General features: G+C 37.6%; 1 pseudogene; it reads left to right on the top strand.

The window, feature by feature from the left end:
- LOC137751020 (CDK5 and ABL1 enzyme substrate 2-like) overlaps window positions 1-15,404 on the top strand; it is a 55,909-nt pseudogene extending 40,505 nt beyond the window's left edge.
- The last annotated feature ends 747 nt before the right edge of the window (window positions 15,405-16,151 follow it).

The raw sequence follows: 16,151 nt of genomic DNA, 5'->3' as shown, positions 1-16,151 counted from the left end.
CCAATTGGATATCTTTCTCTCTTAAAATGTTTCCGTGTATGTGTATGTGTGTGTCTGCATTTGGGATGAAGGAATGAAATTAAACAAAAAGGAATATTATGGAGTCCCTATGTATATATTTTTTTCCTTTTTTTGACCAGATGAGGACTATTTGGGAAGAAGAGCCAGACCTATCTATTTAAATTTTATATCCAAGTTTCCCAAAACATATTCATTTTCTAATTGGAAGTTTGTCCCTTTGACCAACATCTCCGCAGCTACTCCAGCCCCAGCCCCTGGTAACCGTCATTCTACTCTCTATTTTTATGAATTCTGCTTTTTCAGATTCCACATGTGGGTGATATCATACAGTATTTGTCTTTCTCTGTCTGACTTATTTCAGACAGCATAATTCTTAGCATAATTCTCTCAAGGTCTATCCACGTTGTTGCAAATGGCAAGATTTCCTTCTTTCTCACGGCTGAATAATATGCCACTGTGTATATATACCACATCTTCTTTGTCCATTTATCCATTGACAGATGCTTAGTTTGTTTCCATATCTCAGTTATTGTGAATATTGTTGCAAAAAACATGGGAATGCAAATATCTTTTCGATAACCTTTGGATATATACCCCGAGGTGGGATTGCTGGACAATATGGCAGTTGTACTTTTAATTTTTTGAGGAAACTCCATACTGTTTTCCATAGTGGCTTTACTAATTTACATTCCCACTGATGGTGCACAAGTGTTCCCTATTTTCCACATCTTCACCAACACTTGTTATCCTTTATCTTTTTGATGATAGCTATTCTAACAGGGACTACAAGGAACTAAAAAGCCTCTGCACAGCAAAGGAAACAATAAACAAAATGAGAAGCTAAGTTACAGAACAGGAGAAAATGTTTGCAAATCATATCTGATAATGGGGTAATATCCAAAATATATAAAGAACTCATACAACTCATTGACAACCTGTCCTGCCCCCAAACAATTCAGTTAAAAATGGGGCAAAGGAACTGAATAGATGTTTTTCCAAAGAAGACATACAAATGGCCAGCAGGTACATGAAAATATGCTCAATATCACTAATCATCAGGGAAATGGAAATTAAAACCATAATGAGATATCACCTCACACTTGTTAGAATGGCTAGCATAATTTTTTATGAATGCTCTAAGAGATGACAGACATCTAAATAAACAGCAACAATGTTGTAAGGATTATGGGTCTATTATCATTTATTGTACAATCAGCATTGTTTACAAATTAAAGGATATCAACAGTTAAAAAGGTAAAATTAATTGAAGATGCTCACAACTCCTAAAAACAACACATTTTTTTGTGTTCACATCCAGTACTTGCCCACATTTTATATTTATTTTTTTACTTAGTATAGTAGCATTTTCTATTTGTATTGTTCTATTATCATTTAATGTTATATCACAAAACTAGCATATTTTCCATGGTGTTACATAGCCTTTAAAATGATTATTTTTAATAACTACATAAGAGTTCACTAGCTTTTCAAAACCATTCTCTAATTGTTCATCATTTAGATTGTTTCCAGTTTTTTAGTGAGTCTAAAAAATTTATGAAATAAAAACCTTCATACTTATAGCTCTTTTATGCTTTTAATGTAATTCTTAGGAAAAATTCCCAACAGTGGGATCACTGAGTGATCGGATATGAACATTTTTATTTCTCTTGATAGGCATTGCCAAGTAGCTCTCCAAAAGTGTTGTACCAATTTATATTGCCATTAGTGATGAATGAGTTTGACCTTAACTACACCAGCATTAATTTGCCATTATCTTTATCTACCTCTCTTGTTTTCTTCTGTAATCATATGTGATAGATTTTAGACCATATTTGTCTTTGGAAAGCTCATGTATATCAATGACTTTTAAAGAAAATACAAACAACTCAAAAGAAATATAGCATGGAAGTTTTATCTTTAAATACTTAAGTCTACCTTTATATAACATGTCCTATGTAATTCCCCTTGATGTTGAATCCCTTCTCAAATTGTCTTCTTCAGAAGGAAGCTTATAGCTATTACTTATCTTCCCCCTCCCCCTCCCACTCTCACCCCTGGGTATGGAGCTGTGCACTTATCCTTTATTATTATTTGCAACTGTTTACCTAATACATGCTTTATTTATTATTTGAATAAGGTGGACAGAATTTGCTTAACTCTCCCTTCATTGAATTTGTACTGAGAGCATTAGTTTCCTGTTTAAAATTCAAGAAATGCTGGCTTGTATGGTGAAGAGTTGACCTCGCATATATGTGATTCCAGGAAGCAATATAATTAACTCATAAATACTCCAAATAAAAATTAAATTATTGATTCTTGGAGACAAAGAATTCAGGTTTAAATAACTGTCTAGTCTTTTCAAATTTCCAAGGGACATGAGGTCCTAATGAGGGAATACATTTAATTGTCCTCTTCTATATGGGAAATTTGACTTCCTTTTTTAACTTGTCACTTTAGGAAGGAATTGTGAGAGAGAAAGGGAGCATCTCATTAAGCAACCATATCAACCCAAATAAACTGGAAACCATTATTGTTACAGATGTAATAGCTGGATAATCCTAACATCTAACTTGTTGTGGCCATTTATTGTTGTTTAACGAATTACCCCAAAACTCAGTAGGCAAACGCCAACCATAAATTCTATGTGTCAGTAATTTGGAGAAGGCACAATGAGACCAGCTTCTCTTTGCTGCATGATGTATGAGGTCTCAGCTGGAAGACTTGAAGGCTGGAATCTGGTATCATCCAAATGCTCTTTCACCCACTTGTTTGGTGGTAGGTGCTGGTTTTTGGCTGGCTCAGTCCCCAAGAGCTATCATCCAAGAAGAGAAGCCTTGTGGATGCATAGCCTCTTGTTGACCTAGCCTTGAAGTCATATGACATCACATCCATTGTACTTTATTGGTCAGAGCAGTCACAAGCCTCACCTAGATTCAAGAGGATAAGAAACATAAATGACAACTCTTGGTGGAGAAGTGCTAAAGTCACTTTGGAAAAAACCAAAAGGGATGGGGGAGATGTTGTTGTGGTCACTTAGGAAAACACAATCTGCCATGTAAGTGATATGAAAAATAGATTTGACATATACTATTTTTTGCTGAGCCTTTTAAAATCTCAGTTTGGAAAAGGTTTTATATCCAGGAATGGCAAAGCAATTCCTATTGCCCCAACCTTCCTACAGATAACAGTTATAAAAGTTAAATAGTTAAAAGTAAAAAAAACAACCATTTCAAGAAGGGAATGACATTGGTTGGCCCTTTGCCTGAGCGCAGACTCCTGTTATCACCATGCAGGATGACTGACACTCTGATAGAAATATGTGGTCTTACTGGCTTGGAAAACCAGAGGGTAGGATTTGTATTGACCACAGCAGATAGAGTGGGGATTTCAACCCCAAAAGGAGGCGAGCTGGAGAGCTAAAGACCTACATTCTGCATATGAACCCTTTTCTGATCTCTGGCTCATCTCTGAACTATGCATGTGGCTGCCAAGCAACCCAGCTAAGGCTAAAAACTTAAACAAAGATTTCAGCTTCCACCCTTTAAAGGAAAGACAAATTTGGGTGTTTTAGTCCAATTAAGCTATCTGCTAAAACAGATAAACCAACCAACAAACCATTATTATTATTTTTATTTTTATTTTATTTTATTCTATTTTTTTCTGAGAAAAGTAACAGAATCCAGAAAGTCCATAGGTCTGGGTTTCATACCTTTTGAAATGAACACACATACCTCTGAAGTTCGGTCGATCTTCTTAGGGCCAAATCTCAGTATGCTTCAGGAATCAGGTACGGAGAATGACTCAAGAGGAAATAGAATTGCAAAATTTGCAGATATATATTATCCATAACCTGGGGAATGTATGTGGAAGTGGATTCTAAGAGAGTTAGACCAAGGAGCATAGAAATAACACTAGAAAAGCTGGGCCAAATGCATTGATATGGGTGCAGTTATTGAACATTCTGGATTTAATGTGCTAGCTCATGGAGTTGGTGGTGACTCTAACAAGTTATTTGGTTGGTTAACCAAACCTTGAAGTCAATAGTGGCCTATTTTAATGAGGCTGAGATCCAGTGCTTGTGTGGCATGATGTGGAAGAAGGAATTAAAGGCCCAGAATTCAATCCCTTCACTGGGAAAGATATTGATGCATACATTGAGGGGACCACCTGCATCCTTGAAAAGGTCTGGGGTTGCTCTCCTTTGTAGCCAGGTATGACTGTGGCTAACACCACTCTTTATATGAGTTCCCTGATTTTAACAGAGATAATGGGATGCCAGAGTATCAGAGGCCAAGTGGCCAACTGACAAGGACAAAGTAGGCACATTTACTAGAAAGGCCAGTAGGGACATAAGAGTAATCAGAACACTTTGGTCCATAGGGACAACTGACTGTAGTTAATTGATCACAGTGTCCCTAGGAATAAAATAGATGGGAAGTCTGCAAGAACACTGCTTGAATTATAACAGAAAATCCTCTGGGATTGGTGATTCAATGTTTGAGGAGAGTCGTGGGCTTTCACTAGGTTTCCAGACCTAAGCAGGTTCATAGTCCCAGAGTATCTTGGATTTATTGAAGGAAAAGGGAAAGTCAGGTATCCTTGAAGGGACGGTCAAGTTCACCTGAGGAAGAACCCTGCAGTATTGCCATAAGTATATACTGTGAATCTCTCTTCAAGCCCGCATAAACTTAACAGAGTGAAAGTGCACTAGGGAAAAATACCCAGACCTTTGGGAATTATTAAATACTGCTTCTGGATTGTTGCTACTTCTGATGACCCAAAATACCATGGTGGCTGTGGTCAGGTGATATGCATGGATGTGCCTCACAACCCAGATGTGACTCACAGAGTACCCAGTTAGTTCATAGGCACACTGTGTTGTTTCATTAGTTTCTCAATGTATAATTGGATTAGAAATACTTGGCACCTGGAAGAATCCCCACACTTGCCTTGGGGCCATGGGGTAAGAGCCATTATGGTGGGAGGGGCAAATGGAAACTTCTGAATTTTTCTGCTCCTTACCAAGATAGTAAACCAGTAGCAATGCCACATCTCTAGGGGGATTTTCAGATATTAGTGACACTATCAAAGACTTAAAAAATGAGAGATGGTGATATGTATCATATCATATCATTCCTTAACTTGCTTGGCCTTTGCAGAGGTTGAATGGATTTTGGAGAATGGCTGTGGATCCTTGTAAACTTTATCAGGTGGAGATCTGCAGTATGTAGTATTTTTACTGAAGAAAATTAGCATATCTCCTGGCACTTGATACGCAGTTATGACCTGGTCAAGACTTTTTTCTCTGTATCGTAAGGACCACCAGAAGCTGTTTGCTTTTACCTGGCAGAGACAACAATATACCATCACCAAGTTGCCTGCCTGTGTCAACCCTCCTGCTCTCTCTGCCACAGTAGGGTCTCCAGAGGCCATGATTGCACTGATATTTGACAAAATGTTATAATGATCCACTACATTGAGGACATTATGCTGACTGAATATAATATGCACAGAGTAGTGGGTATTTTTCATGCCTGAGTAAGACCTACGTGAACCAGAGGGTGGGAGATAAGCCCCACAAAATTTCAGAAGACTGCCTTCTTAGTGAAGTTTTTAGAAACCCAATGGGCAGGAGTGTGTTGCAACATCTCCTCTAAGGTGGAAGACAAGTTGCTGTACCTTGCACTACCTGTAAAGAAAAAAGAAAAGGCATATTTGGTAAGTCTCTTTCTTTTTCAATTTAAGTTTTAGATTTACAGAAAACACGAGCAGATAGAACAGAGAATTCCCCAATACTCCCTGCCCCTCCATCCCCACATCTTGTTCTCCTTGTTATTAATGACTTGCATTAGTGTGGTACAGTTGCTACAGTTAATGAACCAATCTCGATACATTATTATTAACTAACATCCACCATTTATTCAAATATCCTTAGTATTAACCTAATGTCCTTTTTCTGTTTCAGGATCAGTATAACACATTACATTTCATTGTTATATCTCCTTAGGCTTCTCTTGATTGTGATAGTTTCTCATATTTTCTTTGTTTCCAATGACTTTGACAATTTTGTCGAGTACTGTTTAGATATTTTGCATTATATCTCTTAACTGCGATTTGTCTGATAATTTTCTCATATTTAGACTGGGGTTATGGATTTTGGAGAGGAAAACCGCAGAGGTAAAATGTCATTTTCATCACATCATATCAAGGATCTACACTATCAACATGACTTATTGCTGTTGCTGTTGACCTTGATCACCTGGCTGAGTTATTGTTGTCAGATTTCTCCACTGTAAAGTTCCTCCTTGTTCCTCCTATTGTTTTCCTGTTTGTACTCCTCGAAATGAAGTTGCCATGCACAGCATCCTCCTTGAGGATGAAATAAATAATAAATAAATTATTGGAACACATAAATCTACATAAATTATTTGGAATCTACATAAATTATTTACATAAATTATTTAAATCTACATAAATTATTTGGAATCCTTCTACAGAGGAAATTTGTTTATTCTCCCCTACTAATTCTTTTTTTTTTTTTTTTTGGCTGCGTTGGGCCTTCATTGCTGTGCGCAGGCTTTCTCTAGTTGCGGTGAGCGGGGGCTACTCTCCATTGCGGTGGCTTCTCTTGTTGCGGAGCACAGGCTCTAGGTGCAAGGGCTTCAGTAGTTGTGGCATGTGGGCTCAGTAGTTGTAGCTCATGGGCTGTAGAGCGCAGGTTCAGTAGTTGTGGCACACAGGTTTAGTTGTTCTGCGGCATGTGGGATCTTCCCGGGCTGGGGCTTGAACCTGTGTCCCCTGCATTGGCAGGCAGATTCTTAACCACTGCGCCACCAGGGAAGTCCCTCCCCCATTGATTCTTAAATTGATTCATTAAATAATTTCACTGTGGACTTACAGCTATTTATTCTGTACTGTGGGTTGTAAGCCAATTCTATTTCATTGATCTTAATGCTTAGATTTTTCCATTTTTGGCCCCCGGGAGTTCTTTCATTTGGGTCCTTTGTTCCTTTGACATTCCCTCATCATTGTGCTTTGTTTGCTTGTTTGAGTACAGTACTTCCTTACATTCTGGCATTACAAGATGCTCCAGGCTTATTTTGTGTTTAATTTTGCTTAAATCAGTACTTTTGACAATGTGACTGCCTAATACCTATTAATATTTTAGTTAAAACATATAGTAAACACTTAATATGTGCTAAGTGCTTTGTTGCATGCTGGGTGTAATGTTATCTATTTTTATCTATAAGCAGGTAATGATCATCTTGATTATCACTCACATTTTTAAGCTCCTTTGCTTTTTACAAAGCTCCCCCCCACCATACATTAGCTCATTTTTTAACCTCACATGATTTTTCTATGATAGATATGGTAGGAATTAATTATGATATCTATTTCACAGATGAAGAATCTGAGCTAGACTTTTAATAGATATTTTTTAAAGGAGAAATGAAACTCTAGTTTATTTTAGTGAGTGCAGCCTCTTCTGAATGCATGCAGCCATTTGTTCAAGTTCCCTCTTAATCAATTTTACAGAGAGTTTTCCTGATTAATGCAACATTGTGAGCACAATGATTTTACGTTTTGTTCTCTTACAGATTTATTCTTCATTCCCCTTCTCATTCTGAGCTGTGAAAATAATAGAAAGATTTAGTTACATAAAGCCTTGGCTTATTTCAGTTTACTTCAGAATATGATGATGTAAATTGGAGAAAACTCTATGGAATATATTATGATTGCTCCCTTTTTAAGCATAAAATTTTCTAAGAAGTGAAATAAAATTTCAGTATCACAATAAGTAAAATATTTGATGTAAACTAAGAATGTCAATAAACTTTTGAGTTATGGCACCAAATATGTTTTGACAAACACAATTGTGTAGAGACTTTAAAGATTTTAGTACAGTTCTTGTCATGTAAAATATGAATGCATCACTTTATGGTGAACTTATGATGTTGCAATGATCTCCTTTCAAATGTCTTACTTTGGAAGGAGCTTGACTTAATTTTTCGTCTCTTTTTTGTTTTTTGGATATAGATCCTATAACTTCATGCATAGCTCATATGTTTTCTTATAGGACTCTGTTTGATGGACTTTGAAATTACAGATCATGATCTTCCTTTTACTCAGAGGCAAACCCTTTCTTTACTCTGCACTGCACTCTAGTGTTTGCTTGTTGGCGTCCAGGGAGAGTGCTGAGGTGTGAGTTTTACTATAGTGACCTGTACAATGAGTAGCTTCAGAGAAACGTTAGGGAATATTCTGGGAAGAGTGCATAGCTGAACTCTATAGGCTCTAGCTGAGCTGTCCCACTGAGCTACAGATAAAAGATGACCACATTTAGACACTTTAATTGAACTGCTTTTGGCTCTCTCCAGGTTTTATGAGAAAAGGGCCTTACAATACTCAGAAGTAAAAACTATGCTGTCACCATTTTCAGAATGCTGAAACTGAGTTTTATCTCAAGTGGAAATATTTTGAACTACATTTAAGGTTGGTTTGTTTGTCACTTCAGATAGTCTTCCGGAACCACTATCTTTTGGAGACTCCATTCATTTTTCCTGCTAGTTTTTGACCTGATTTAAGGGGAATGGCAATATATGGAAATCTACCCTTCCATTATCACTGCTTATCTTTGGAGCATCATGGATATGTGCTAGGTGGTTCTTCATAGGGACACACTTTTTGGAATAAAGCTGAAACCTTATGCTAGAAACAATTTTCTACTGAAGAATCTGTGATATGTTTGTAGGAACAAACCTGGACAAACCAAAAATGTGATAGGTAAAAAGCAGAGTCGGATTTGCAGGCCAGGTTTATCAACACAATGAACTGGGTGATTTCTTCACATATGACAAACGCATTTACTGTTTGTCCAGGAAACAATCTGACATTTTGCCAGGGATCTCTCGTGCATTTTAAAAGACTTAAGTAATATATGGCCAGAGCATTCAGTGTCAGTAGTTGCAGAAGATTAATCAGTTTTGGAGGTAGCATCTAATCTATTCAAGGGATTTAATTCATCAAACTTTATTGATCTCCAACTATGTGCCATAAGCCTTCCATGAGGTAAAGGATATGAATAATCTGTTTTCAAAGGACCCAGAGTCTTTTCATAAAAAAATATTTAAATAATAATTCAAGGGAGATTATTAGTATAATAGTAAGCAAAGTAAATCTATCAGAAGAGTGACTATTTCCAACTAGGAATCAAAATGGCTTCACGGAGGAGAGAAAGTGTTATTTATAAAGTTCCAACTTTACATAGTCCACATAACAATGGTATGATGCTGGTATGATCGCCATTTTACATGAAAGAAAATGAACCTAGAGAAGTTAAGTACTTGCTTAGTATCATAAAATTATGACAGATATTTAAAAGGGAGTTGAGGCTAAATAACGAGTACAAACAGGTGCATTGTACTTTTCTCTCTGCCATGTGTGTTTAAAATTATACATGATTATACATATACACTGTTGGTAAGAATAATTCCAAAACCTCTTTCTCTTTTCAACTAACCATTATCAGGGTCCAAAAATAGAGATGGCAAACCAACCTATAAAATTGTTATTATTATATCCCTTTTACATATGAGAAAATGGGGGCTTAAAACGTGTTAAGTGACTTGCTTGGTATTAAGCAAACAAATGGTGGATCCAGAATTTGTATGTGGGTCTTTTTTAACCTTTTTATTATGGATGTATATATTTTTTGCTTTTCTTTTTTAAAAGGTTGTGTTATAAACACTTAACATGAAATCTACCCTCTTGACAAAGTTTTAAGTGCATAATACAGTAGTGTTAACTATGGGCACAATGTTGTACAGCAGGTCTCTAGAACTTTTGTATCTTGTTTAACTGAAATTTTATGCCTGTTGATGATCAATTCCCCACTGCCCCCTCTATGCAGTCCCTGGTCACCACCATTCCACTTTGATTCCAGGAATTTGACAATTTTAGAGACCTCATATGAGGGGGGTCATGCATGTCCTTCTGTGACTAGCTTGTTTCAATTAGCACGATGTCCTCCAGTTTCATCCATATTGTTGCATATAGCAGGATTTCCTTCTCCTTTAAGGTTGAATAATATTCCATGTGTGTATATGCCACATTTTCTTTATCCATTTATCCATAGATAGACCTTTAGGTTATTTCCACATTTTGGCTATTATGAATAATGCTGCAATGAACATGGGAGTGCATATATATCTTTGAGATCTTGATTTTAATTATTTTGGTTAAATCCCAGAAATGGGATTGCTGGATCATATGGTAGTTCTATTTTTAAATTTTTTTGAGGAAACTTCATACTATTTTCCAAAGCAGCTGCATCATTTTACATTCCCACCAGTAGTGTACTGTGGGTAATTTTAAGCACTCATTGTGGAGAGAAAAGTACAGTGCATCTGCATGTACCCATTATTCAGCCCCAACACTCGTTAGCTCACAGCCACACTTGCATTTAATCAAACTTCCTTTACGTCTCTGCCTACCGAATTGTTTTGAAGAAAATCCCATGCATAATATTTCACGCATAAATATTTGAGTATGTGTCTCTGAAAGAAAAAACTCTTGTTAATGAACCCAGTCATGGTGACGTTTTCATACATAAGAAAACCTAGTCATGTCTTACATCATCAAATATCTAGTCAGTGTTTTCTCATACATGTTTTATTTTATTTTTGTTTGTTTATAGATATTACGTTGCTGGTTTGTTCGAATTGGGATTCCAACAGGGTGCACCACTGCATTCTGTTGGTACGTCTCATGGATTTTTGAATTTCATAGGCTACCTTAACTTATATTTAAAAATTTTTGAAATTGATCTGTTGAAAAAATTGAGTAATTTGTCTTGTGAACTTTCCTGCTTTCTGGATATCGCTGATTGTACTCTCATTTTTTTAAGAAAACCTGTTCCTCTATTCCCTGTGTATTTCCTGTACTGGTGGTTCGATCAAGAGGCTGGATCCATATTTAGGTTACATTTTTGGCAAGACTACTTCATAAATGGTGGTCTAAACTTCCATCAAGAGAGGCATAATGTCCAGTTGTCTACTGCTGTGGCGTTAGGTGTCACTGAGGATCATTTCCCAGATCCAGAGTTTACTTTGGGATTTGCAAAATGGTAATATTCCAATTATGTAATTACATCTTTATATGTTAGTTGGAATACTTCCATAGACAGAATTTTTTCTCATCAACTTTTGAATACCCTGAGGTACAGTTTTTACTTTAAAAACAAGTAATCTGCATGATTCTTTCCCTTTATTTATCAGTTTTTAGAACAAGGAGTTGGTTTCCTAGCATCCTCCAAAGGTGATCTTTTTTTAAAACATGATCATTGGAATTCCTGGATTTTTAACATATTTTATTGATTTCAACCCACTGATGTTTTTACTCTTATTGGTGCTGAGGATGACTCATCTTTGTGCAGTGGGAGCCACTTCAAGACATTCATGAGTCCTTTTGACACTACTCCAATAATTTTTGACAACTTCCTTGCTTTCTGGAATGACAAAATACTAAGATTCATCTTGTAAATTTCCTGCCCCTGACTTTTATATCTGTCTCTCCTTTACATGTTACCTCTCATCACATATAAGTAATAATTTTATTTAAATATAGCTTAATCTCCCATTGTATGTGCATGTATACACACACACATATACACGCACAGACCCCTTTTTCAGATAAATGGTAATACAATATATAGTATACATATTGCTTATACTACTTGCTGTTTTCATTTAACAATATATCCTAGAGATCACATATTAGAAAGCACTCTTTTTTTTTTTTTTTTTTTTAACCAGCTGTATGGTGGTCCATAGTAAGTATCTCAAAGTTAATTCAATTCATCCTGTATTAATGGACATTTCGGTTGTTTCTGGTTTTTACCTTTTTAAATCGTGCAGTAAATATCCGTGTGTATACATATTTTCATGTTTATCTTTTAGATAGATTCCTGGAGAAGGGGAAAACATAAAAACATATGTAAAATCATTAAATAATGCCAAATTGCCCTCCACTGGGTTCGTAACATTTTGCATTCTTTTTAGAAACACGTATGTGTCTGTTTCCTCTTAGTCTTACCAACTAAATATGTGATCACACTCTTGATTTTTTGTCAGTGTGATAAATAAGATATATCTGTGTAATATTAATTTGTATTTCTCTTATTATGAGCTATTCTTTTAACTATGAGACATATAGAGTCCTAAACGTATGAGAAACTGCATTGACTGTATTGCCTTTTCCACTCAAGTCTCTAGCCTGTTTTTCTTTCTTTTCTTATTTTAAACATCTTTATTGGAGTATAATTGCTTTACAATGGTGTGTTAGTTCCTGCTTTATAACAAAGTGAATCAGCTATACATATACATATATCCCCATATCTCCTCCCTCTTGCGTCTCCCTCCCATCCTCCCTATCCCACCCCTCTAGGTGGTCACAAAGCACCGAGCTGATCTCCCTGTGCTATGCGGCTGCTTCCCACTAGCTGTCTATTTTATATTTGGTAGTGTATATATGTCCATGCCACTCTCTCACTTCGTCCCAGCTTACCCTTCCCCCTCTCCGTGTCCTCAAGTCCATTCTCTGCATCTGCGTCTTTATTCCTGTCCTGCCCCTAGGTTCTTCAGAAACTTTTTTTTTTTTTTGATTCCATATATACGTGTTAGCGTATGGTATTTGTTTTTCTCTTTCTGACTTACTTCACTCTGCATGACAGACTCTAGGTCCAACCATCTCACTACAAATAACTCAATTTCATTTTTTTTATGGCTGAGTAATATTCCATTGTATATATGTGCCACATCTTCCTTATCCATTCATCTGTTGATGGACACTTAGGTTGCTTCCATGTCCTGTCTAGCCTGTTTTTTAAATAGCATTGTTGTTATTTTAATTTTGCTTATGAAGTTGTATTTGCCATGCATTTTTTTTTTTTTTTTTTTTTTTTGGTTGTGCCACCATGAAGCATGTGGGATCCTAGTTCCTCTACCAGGGGTCGAACCCATGTCCCCTGCAGTGGAAGTGCAGAGTCCTAACCACTGGACCACCAGGGAAGTCCCTGCCATGCACGTTTAATCTTTACATAGTCAAATTTATTAATGATTTTCCCTACTGCTTCAATATTTTGAGCGGGAAGAGAATTTTCCTTGCCTCTCGGTTATAAAGAAATTCAGAAATGTTTGTATTTGTGTAATTTCATTTTTTATATTTTAATTTCTAATTCCTTTAGAATTTTCACTGATTTCTGGTGTCAGAAATGAATTCAATTTCTATTTTTTTCATGTACTTATCCAGTTATCCCAGCACCATTTATTAAAGTGCCCATATTTCCCACTTGATTTGTGACTTCACCTTTGTTGAATACTACCAGCAATTGCATATATTTCTGGACTCTCTATTCTTTCTTATTGACCTGCCTGGCTACTCATATGCCAACACCACACTGTGTTGACTATAGAGGCCTTAGGATATGCTTATATATCTAATTGGGCCAGCAATCCCCTTGCCTCACTGTTGCTCTTCTTTTTCAGGTGAATGTAGGTCTTTGAACACCAAATTCAATTCAATGTCTTTTCACTAGATTCTACTTCCTTCAGTAAGATGTCACAAAAACAGAATGTTCAGACTCTTTTAAATAGGAAAATAGGAAAGTAAACCTGTGAAAGAATTTGATGGCGAAAACGGGTCAAGAATAATTTTAGTTTTGCTATTTGTTTTAATTAAAAGACTAAGAAGAACCAAGCCTACTGAGTCCACTTAGCTTTTTTTGTCTTCTATAGATCCCCTTAGAGAAGTGATGTATTATCCTGATTTAGCAATCAAAATTTCCATCGTGTGGATCCCTTGATTAGGTCTGATTGTATTTGAAAACACTAGAAGAATTAAGATTTATTAGTGATAACGCCCTTCTAACACCTGGCAGTAAAGCCCTGGATATCTGTGTAAGATCCAAAGCATGGGGACGTGGTTGCTATGTTGGAATATATTGGCGAGTGTGTGTATGTGTGTGTGTGTGTGTGTGTGTGTGTGTGTACACGTTTTCACCACTATTCACTAGAATACAGTGAGGTTTAACGTTCATGTTGTCAGTCTCAAAAATTCAAAGATATTTCTTAACATGGTAATCTGAGGGGAGAAAACAATAATTATAATGTGTGGAGATCCTAAAGTCTGACAGTTGTAGCTGCAAAGAATTTTACTAGGGAACTATTTGAGCAAAATGTTGGGTTTTCCGGTAGAGCATTATTGTCATAAGTGATGCTGTTTTTAAAGGCTTGATTGTGGGCGGCGGGTGGCCGTCGGGCTCAGTCGGAGGATGGCCGCGGCCGCGGCTGGTGGATCCCCGGGTCAGTCCCCTGGCCCCGCTGTCTGGGCTGCGCCGCAGGTGCTGTGGATGTGAGGGGACTTGTGGCGCCGCCAGGCCATGCTCTTCTTCCTCAACAACATCTCCCTGGATGGGCGGCCCTCGAGTTTCTGGAAGACATGGTGGGATGTGCTTCCCTTCAAAGAGCCAAACATACACCTGGATCCCCAAGACACAAAGGCCCAAAGAAGACTCACTTCATCAATAATATGAGGCAGTACGACACCAGGAACAGCAGGATCGTGCTCATCTGTGCCAAGTGGTCCCTGTGTGCGGCCTTCTCTGTCTTGCCCTGTGGAGAAGGCCTGCGCGTCAGTGACCTGAGCGTGGACAGCCAGAGGCAGAGGCATCTGTCCGGTGACGTTTCCATGTGTTCTGAGATGATCTTCCAGTTGGAAAGCGTTGAGCTGGGGGCGGATGGAAAGGTTGTGTCTTACCAAGATCCTGTACCCCACCAACACCCTGGTCATGCTCAAGCCAGCCCACTGCCTCAGCCCCGGCCCAGAGTCCCCCGTGCTCTGCTGGGGTCCAGATGCAAACCTGTCCTGCCCAGGGCGGCGCCAGCTGGCTTGGAACTAGGGACCAATGAAGGGGATGCCCTGGAGTACAATCCCAACCTCCTGGCTGACCCTCAGTGACCCTGCAGCAAGCACAAGCATGTCCTCATCTTCGCATCCTACATGACCACAGTGATAGAGTATGTGAAGCCCTCCCACCTCAAGAAGGACATGAAGGAGACCTTCTGGGAGAAGTTCCTGCACATCAAGCTGATGCTGAGCAAAATTAGGAGTTTATAATGAGAGATGTGGAACTTGTCCCAGAGTGTGTTTTGGAGCCTGTGACAGTGTCCATGGCCTACTTGTACTTTGAGAAGCTGGTCCTGCAGGACAAACACAACAAGCAGAACTGCAAGCTGCTGAAGAAACAGCAGATGGAGGAGCAAGGTAAAAACCCAACAGACCAAACAAATGAAGAGGAGGTAGACAGTCTACCTGAAAAAGAATGATAGAAAAGATGATCCAAAATAATCTTGGAAATAGAATGGAGAAAATACAAGAAACATTTAAAAAGGACCTAGAAGAACTAAAGAGCAAGCAAACAATGATGAACAACACAATAAATGAAATTAAAAATTCTCTAGAAGGAATCAATAGCAGAATAACTGAGGCAGAAGAACGGATAAGTGACTTGGAAGATAAATAGTGGAAACAACTACCTCAGAGTACAATAAAGAAAAAAGAATGAAAAGAATCGAGAACAGTCTCAGAGACCTCTGGGGCAACATTAAACGCACCAACATTCGAATTATAGGGGTCCCAGAAGAAGAAGAGAAAAAGAAAAGGACGGAGAAAATATTTGAAGAGATTATAATTGAAAACTTCCATAAAATGGGAAAGGAAATAATTAATTAAGTCCAGGAAGCACAGAGAGTCCCATACAGGATAAATCCAAGGAGAAACACGCCAAGACACATATTAATCAAACTATCAAAAATTAAATGCAAAGAAAAAATATTAAAAGCCACAAGGGAAAAACAACAAATGATACAAGGGAATCCCCATAAGGTTAACAGCTGATCTTTCAGCAGAAACTCTGCAAGCCAGAAAGGAGTGGCAGGACATATTTAAAGTGATGAAAGGGAAAAACCTACAACCAAGATTACTCTACCCAGCAAAGACCTCATTCAGATTATTTGATGGAGAAATTAAAACCTTTACAGACAAGCAAAAGCTAAGAGAATTCTGCACCACCA

The sequence above is a fragment of the Eschrichtius robustus genome, chromosome 17, assembly GCF_028021215.1.
Source record: "Eschrichtius robustus isolate mEscRob2 chromosome 17, mEscRob2.pri, whole genome shotgun sequence".
NCBI classification, from domain to species: Eukaryota; Metazoa; Chordata; class Mammalia; order Artiodactyla; family Eschrichtiidae; genus Eschrichtius; species Eschrichtius robustus.
Note: the sequence above shows the minus strand (reverse complement) of the source record. Positions and strands in the feature narration are given on the sequence as shown.